The sequence below is a fragment of the Microplitis mediator genome, chromosome 8, assembly GCF_029852145.1.
Source record: "Microplitis mediator isolate UGA2020A chromosome 8, iyMicMedi2.1, whole genome shotgun sequence".
In the NCBI taxonomy this organism is placed as follows: Eukaryota; Metazoa; Arthropoda; class Insecta; order Hymenoptera; family Braconidae; genus Microplitis; species Microplitis mediator.
The window spans coordinates 10428458-10437478 of record NC_079976.1 but is presented as its reverse complement, the minus strand read 5'-3'; positions in this window follow the sequence as shown (position 1 = coordinate 10437478).

Sequence of the window (9021 nt, the reverse complement as noted above, 5' to 3'; positions counted from 1 at the left end):
CTTAAGGGGTTAGGATTTTCAAAAAATCGACTTTTTGCTCGATTGTTGCTTGATAACAAATAATTTTTCTGAAGCATAAATATTTAGTTGTTGCAGCTTAATTTTATGCTATTAAGGCTACATGAAAATCATGTTGCTGCTACATGATTTTCTCATGGTACCGCAACATGATTATCATGTAGCCGAAACATGACAAATCATGTGGATGCAATATGATTTTATCATGTTTATTTACCAAGACTGCATCATGTTGCATTAACTATTTATTTTTTTCCGTGCATTAATTTTTTTTTTGCGCGTTTACTTCTTTTTAGATCCTTGATACTTATTTTCTCTTCATTAAGCTGCGTCCATTAAAATTGAAAAATCGAAAATTAGGGGCAAAGTGGGTCCTCCGAAAAATTTTAGATTTGATATTTTTTATTCTTTACACGTGTGAAATTTGCAAATAACTATAAAACAATTGTATTTTAATAATATAAAAAATCATTTTAATAGTCTGCTGCGATAACTTTAAAACGTAATTTTATTATCTTTAACTTTCCTAATAAATTATATTTAATGAACAGTTTTGGTGGTCTATTTTAGCTCTTATTATATAAGAAATTTCAATAAGCTTATTATTCGTCCGAGTTTATTGGCGTATGAAAAATTTCGAGGGGCCCACTTTGCCCCCACAGTTTTTGAAGTTTTGAAAATTTTATGGGGCCTAATTTGCCCCCTCCTCCCCTACAGCTAATATTATCTAAAGCTAATAAAAAAAAAATCAACGTGATAAGTTGTTTTTCAAAAGATATTTTGTTTACACCCATACAAACCAACTGACACCCAAGTGAAAGGGAAAGTTAGGTGTTTTTGTATATAAATAGACCAGATGAAATTATAACAATTAATATATCCTATGGTTTACGGTATACAGAAATTTAGAGACAGGCCAAATACAGTACTGTACTCTCTGCAGGTGAGTTGATAAATATCAGTAAATTTTTAGAAACTTAGGTATAAGGGATGTCCTCGTAGTAGGTGGGCACAATCTCGGTATAGTGGCGGTAAAAAGGACGTTCGATGGCGTCAAAGTTTCCTCGAAACTCATCATGGGTCCGAACAACGTATCAGGATGAATGGTAAAATGGTCAAAAAAGGACAGGTTGAAGTATAATAAATAATCTTATAACTACGTCAGAAGTTATAAAAGAAAAGAAATAAAAAAATCAAATTAATATTTTAAAAGTTGGAGAAAAAATCATAATCAAGAAATTCCATCTGGCAGCCAGAATGAAAGATTTCTCATCCACGTTCTCAAAATTTGGAATTCTCATATTAGCAGTAATATTTATTATAAAACGAAAATCAAAACATATTATGCACAGTTCCGGAGTAATCGTAAGAAGACCCAAGAAAAAAAAAATTTTCCAAATTTTTGCTTGTCTTAAAAACAGTCTACGGATTTCAATAAATTTTTTTCGAAAATTATGATTGATTTTTTATTACTCCGGAACCTTCCAAAATAAAAAAATTTCAAGACCAAATCAGAAAACGAGACACTTAAAAGCTACAATTTGCTTTTTTTGTTTTAGTTGTACGACCATTTTCTTTCAACTTATTACAGCCTGTTGAAAATCACTTAAAAATTTCGAATTTTTTTAATATCTCTTGATTTTTGTGACAATTGTATTTTGGATTTGTTTAAATCATAAAATTTCTTATTAAATATTTTAACTTACATACATAATTTTAACATTAAATATTCAATAGTAGGTCATATTAATTTATTTTATCGACTTCTTTTTTTGGGTTCTCGCATAATTTAATCATCAGATTTAATTATTTACAATAAAAATATAATCAAAATTTTGAATATCTTAAAAAATTTACGTCTTGATTTTCTCGTATCAGAGGTAATATTCATTCAAAATTTCGAGTCTGTAAGTGAAACGTGAAAGTTTTTATTTCTTACGCCCCCACACTACCCCACGAAAGTCGGTTTTCTGAAAAAAATTTAGACTATTTATTTTTTCGTATCATAGATAATTTTCATTTCAAATTTCAAGTCCCTAGGTCTCTTGGCCAAAAAACGTGAAAATTCTCATTTCTTACGACCCCACACACAGCCCCACCAGTATCGATTTAAAAAAAAAAGTTAAACCATCTATTTTCTCAGTTGGTGAGTATTTTTTATTTTGATATAACAACAGTTGCTCCGTCATCTGATAATAGCCAATAGGAGGAGCACATCCGGTAGATAGCCAATGCGAAGAGAGCGGTTTATGAATTGCTCAAAAATCCATTTTAAATAGGAGTTTCATAAAACTCGTTCTTCACCCAACCAAAAAAAAAGTTATGAATTTAAAAGAAAATGGCTTTTTTGTTTCAATAAGTTTTTTCAAGAATTGATTTATCAGAACGCACTTATTTAAAAATTTTGTTCTTTAATGTACTTTTTGAATTTAAAAAAAAAAAAAAGAAAAAAAAATATTCAGTTATCTTCACCGCTTTTTTTTAAATTTAAAAAAAAAAATCCGAAAATTTCTCGACGATTACCATTTCTTTTCCTTTTTTTTTCTTTTCATTAAAAACTGACATTTTTTACTACTTCTTAAATTTTTCCACTGTAGTATTTTTTCAGTAGCCATTATTTTTGTTTAATTGGAAAATAAAAACTTTTTTTTAACTTAGCTTATTTCTTATACCATTCTAGAAATATATGAGGGTATTTAAAGGACCTAAGAGTTCAGAAAAAAAAAGGAAAATTCATTGAAAAAAGTGGTAATCATCGAAAAAGTTTTGATTGTTCCGAAAGAGTAAGAAAAAAAATAAAAGACGATTTTGAATAATTTTTTTTTTTTCCAAAACGAAAATTTCGAAAAAAAAAAAAAACGTCTTGATGAGTTGCTTTTGGAAAAAGCAACTTATTTATAACTTATTGAAGAAACAAAGCCTTTTTTTTTTTTAATCCCAAAATGGTTGATTTGACATGGAATTCCTCAGATATATACGTGTATATATTCAATAAGCTATAACTTTTTCAAAAATTAACTTATCAGGACTTTTGTATTTCGAGATTTATGTTATCAAATGTACTTAAAAAAAAAAAAAAAAATTCTTCAAAGTTGTTTTCTATTTTTTTCTTATTTTTTCAAAAAAAATCCAAATTTTTTCGATGACTACCACTTTTTTCTATGAGTTTTTCTTTTTTTTTCTAAACTTTTAGGTCCTTTAAATACCCCTATATATTTCTTGAATGATGTTATAAAAAATAAGCTAAGTTGAAAAAAAATTCTCTTTTCAATTTAAAAAAAAAAATGGCTATCAAAAAAACTCCACTCTGGAAAAATTAGAGAAGTTGTAAAAAATGTCAGTTTTTAAAGTAGAAAAAAAGAAATGGTGATCATCGAGAAATTTTCGGTTTTTTTAAAACATTAAAAAAAAACGCGATGAAGAAACTTGGACTAATTTTTCCTCTTTTTTTTTTCTCAAAAAATACATTTGAAAACAAAAAATTGGAAAAAAAAGTCCCGAGGTCATATTTTGAAAAAGTTCTGAAAAACATTTTTGAAAGAGTCGAAAATGAGAAAAATTTTCAGCTAAATCAAAGGGGGTCAGGTTACAAAGTGGTTGATTTGGCATGGAACGCCCCATATATATATATAATATACATTATTGGAACCTACTTGACTAATTATGATAAGTCATTACTAAATTCCTTGAAAAATCGACCATGAGGACAAATACAATAGCTAGATTTGTGACACATCTACCTAAAAAACATTAATTAATATCACAAAATAAAAATAAAATAGATGTAATGATTAAAAATTAAAAGAACGATTGAGGAGTAACTCTTTGGATTTTTGAACTTTTTATATAGACCATATAGAAGGCTTTTGCGCGCTAACGCGCGGCAATTTATTTTTTACCTCTTGATGTAATGTTTTGATAACTACCTTTCACACTCCCCTTACGAAAAAGTCGTTATTAACCCTTTGTTGGTCGCGTCGCGGGGAATCGCTGTAATCTTAATTTTCTTACATCATTGAGAATATATGACATCCTAGTCTTTTGAAATTTTATGAGTTCTTCAACTCTACTTTTTAGTATCGAATGAATGAATGATAATTCATTTTAAGTTCATTTAGTTCATCTCTTTCCTTAATATTTTTATTCAATACAATATTTTTATTTTAGTAAAAAAATTTTTTTTTAAATTACAAAATTACTTTGTCTAGTCGTATAAGCTTGTGTGGTTTTAATTTTTCAAAATAATAGTTCTGATACTTGGCAGCACCGATATTAGATTAAATACATGGCGGCGGAACGCTGAGGCGCCACAAACGAAGGGTAGCGAGACCACGCGACGGATGGAGGGTTAATGTAACTCATGTCCTAACAACATTGATCTTCGTCATAATTTTTTATATTTCATCAATTAATATACCTACATGTAGTCTTATCGCTAACCCCATAAAATATTTGTGTTTGAAATAATAAATATAAGGTAAGACCTGAGACCCGATCAGAGAACTAGTACTCGATCACTCCATGAATTTATATATACTAAATATAGATATACAAGTACATGAATGATCGGATACTGGGTCTATTACCTTAACAGGGGTTATCAGATATTTTCGGCTGAGTTTTTTTCGGAAACAAAATCACTAAATAGAAAGTCCAGACTGCACATTGATGCACTACTATCTAACTTAGCGAAGTGTGCTTTAATTTTTTAATAATATTCGTTTGTTTAAGAGAAAAAGTTTCCATTTACTGCGCAAGTGCAAAAAGATAGTACCGTTCGTGGAATTGAGTGTAATAAAGAAAAAAGTGGGAACCCCTAAACCATTTTTATTTTAGAAAATGTAATTTAAAACATTTTCTTGAAAAAGATATTCGGTGACCGAAAATTCAATTTCTAAAAATAATGCCACAGACCTTGTAAAGCATTGTAATACAGATGAAAAAAAATCTGGAATGAAAAATTGGCCTTAAATATATAAAATTCAAAATATACCTCATGATTTTAAAGTCGATTTTTAGATTCTGATAATATAAATTTCCATTCCATAGCTACGGAGGCAATGGTGCTTGCTATATAAAACTTATTTATATTTCTTTTTAACAACGTGTTCATTGTATATTATTAATGTAATAATAATCAACAAAATTATATTTTTACCAATTAAAAAATATTTATTACCAGTCCACTAAATTGATTTTAATTAACAATCTAATAATACTTATAATTTAATAATACTCAACTTACTTATTTGCGGAAATTCAGAAGAAACTAGATCAACTTTTTAATTAATTTTCTTCTCTATATTAAAAACAATTGTCACAATATCCCTGATAAAAAAAAACAGTTCAAAACGATTCAATTTCACTACTACATAGATATACATTCAACATTGATCAGTTTTCATTATTTGTTTCAGCATTTATGACAAGTTAACATCGTTAATTTTTTTTTTTCTTTTAGAAATTACTGCATCGATAAGTGATAGAACAAAGAATTGTCGTCATATACAATTAGTAGCAGACGTTATTGGTAACGAACATTATATTCTAAATTAATTAATCAGTCGCTGTCCGATTTATCGGCACAATATTTATCACCTTTATTTTCAACATTAGTTGAGCTGCTAGAAGATTGATCGCTGGATTTTGATGAATTCTGATGATGAAATGGACGAATGGGAATGAACCCAGGTGTTGATGGTCGAGATTCAGCTCCCAAAATTTCAGTATATCCTGATCTGATTTCATTTTCTTGAAAAGAATTTCGGGTAATTACGACATTCAAACCTTCATCGTGTACTGAAGATCTGTTAGTAGTAACTGGACACCATGATTCTCGAACATGATCTTCATGAAATGGTTGATAATCATTTTCATTAGCTTGTTGCTCATGATTTTTTGACTCTTCTTCAATATTTTTTGACTCTTCTTCATTATTTTTTGACTCTTCTTCATTATTTTTTGACTCTTCTTCATTATTTTTTGACTCTTCTTCAATATTTTCTGACTCTTGAGGTGAATTATTGCCAGCTCTTGATGCTAAAGCAATGGCAATTTGAATAATACTACTCATAATTTAATTAATAATTGAAATTTATGTAAAATAATAACTGGATTTGTATAAAAATATGATAACTGTAGTAAACAAAAACAAAACAATAATAATAAAAAATGTAAATTGCAACTGAAAATGACACGAGGCATTTAGTTGGACTGAAATTTTGAAATGTTTGTTCCAGGGATGAGGAGTAACTCCTCAAGAGCCGCTTGCTCCTTAATAAATCCCCACTTCTTGAGAGTTAAACTCATTGTAGGACTCAGAAGAACGAGAGTATACATGCATAAACTCTCCCTACTCATAGCTCTGATGATGAGTACTTCTAGCCAGGAGCCAGAGAGTCTAGCTCATCACGAGTAATACTCTACTACCTGAATCGGAAAAACTCATCCCACCACTTGTTTAAAAATGTCTATTTGACATAGAGATAGAAATATAGTGATGTCTCTATGCTCCATGTCCATGATATTCGAGAACTGATCATTTTCAAGCGTATTCTAGCTCATCGACAATCACCAGAAACTAATTTTTTCATTTGCTAAGAATATTCCAGAATATCGAAAATGCTTAATAAGTTTCATAAGAATTCTAGAATTTTCTCGAAAATTCATGGAAATTTTTCATTCATTACTGTTTAATATTCACCCCCTTCCAATTTTTATCTGAAGGACGTGCTTTTGAAGATATAAAGACTGAAAATTTCGCCCCTAGAAAAGCATTTTTTTTCAATAAGCTATAATTTTCAAAAATTTACTTATTAGGACGTTTTCTTTATCACAATGTTCGTTTTTATTTTTACTTTTTGGAAAAAAAAAAAATTGGAAAAATGTTTTTCATGGGGTAGAAAATGAGAAAAAAATTTCAGCCAAATCGAAGTAGGTCGGGTTCCAAAGTAGTCGATTTGGTGTGGAATGCCCCATATACACCCTGGATAACAAAATGAACAATGTTATTTATAAACAAGTATTAAAATAAAATATGCATTCAATAAAATTTGATCTTTTTATTCCAACTACCACCCAATCTCATATCAACTCCCTGAGCGAAGCCGGGTACACCAGCTAGTATAGTTAGATCTTATCAGACATGACTGATATAAACTCATGTATAGTTATGTATAAGTCAATATATGATTACATTTAAAGTCAATAGAACCTATAGTTTCGAAGATCTCGTGATGAGTGAGCGAGTGAATGAATGGTACTTTGCTTCTATATATAAGGTAAGAGACCCAGTACCCGATCAGGGACCTAGTACCCGATCACTCATGTGTATGTATATTTATATTTATTAAATTTTATTAAATATAGATATACAAATACATGGAGTGATCGGGTACTAATTCCCTGATCGAGTACTAGGTCTTTTATCTTACTTATATAGATAAATAGTTATGTTATTATAATTGTTTTTTTTTTTTAATTGAGCCGATTTCAAAAGCATCGTGAATATTTGTAATCTGGATTATAAATTGAACCTAAATAATAACTGAGTTGCGATGAAAAATTACTGTAAAAAATTAGGTTCAATGGCAAATAAATTTTAAAACAACTATTCCCGGAAATAACTGCAAAAAAAAAATAAATTTCTTTAAGGAAAAAATTTTTGAACAGTGAAAATTGTGAAAAAATTATGATGACACGAGTCATAAATGACGATTAATAACTTATTTTTCTAAATTCATACCCTCATGAATATACATATTATGGGGTTTAGCAACATACCAAATCACTTATAAAACTTGAAATTTTAATGTGAATAATTGAGAATTTTTTACTAATTGGAAAGAAGTTACAGCAAGTCAAAAACACCAACAATGTCATCTTCGCGTGCTTTCAATAGTGTGCTCAACCTATTCGTGTGGCTCCACCGCTACTCTTATAATAAAATGTGAGGTTCAAGAGTGACGACTAGACGGAATCATATGAATAGGATGAGCGCACTGGGCGAGTCCCCACCACGCTGTTATCTCAAGAGGGGTTTTTGCTTTTGCTCCTTTAGGAGTCAAGCAGTACAAAGGAGTCGATGAATTGCTCCTGAGGCTCCTGAGTAAAGTAACATGACAAAAAACTTTATCGAACTTACTCTAAGCGCTAGTAGAATCGTCAGAGGTAGTGGAAAGTGGAAGCTCACGAGTAAGTATAGTTTCATCATTTCCCGCATTGCTTGCTCAAAGAGTATATCATGAAACGAGTAAAACTCATTTCGTTCAAAAATTAAAATTAAAGGCGTCATTTTTAAATTTGCTTATGTAAATACTCCATTTAATTCGTAGAAATTCAACGCTTTGTATCAATAAACTATTATTATGTATTAATACACTCTTTACTTTGCCTATAATTAAATAATTGTCTTTGTTTTTTCTGTTTGTAATTAATAAGGAAACGATGATATAATTATCAGAAATTTATTACCATTCATAACGTTTCCTGAATGTGATATATATATCTCGAAAGGTGAAACACAAAAAAAAACAAATTCGTACCATTTTTTAGATCTATGGAAATTTGAAATGTTTTTTACTGGACAATTATGATTTTCTGAATCTGAATTGACTATTTTAGCTTCCAGGAAAATTTAAGATGTTGCTACTATTTTTTAACAGGTTCATATAATTTTCAAGAAAATTTGAATATTTAATTTTATAACTAAAGCCCTTGAAAAAAAAAATAAATTAATTTTTAATCTTATAATAATAAATACAAATAAAATAATGAAAAATTTGTATTTTAATTTTACAACCTTTCGGTTTTATTTATAAAACTTTCACACAATTTATTTGCATGCCTTAAATGCAAAGGATTCATCATTTCTTTACTTACTTTTTTAAACGAAACCAGTATCATTGTGGACTAAGAATCTCTGCGATTACAGTGTTCTAGAATGAAACAAGTTAGGATAATAATTGTAACCAGTCGTAGTTATAATTATCAATTTATACTCCC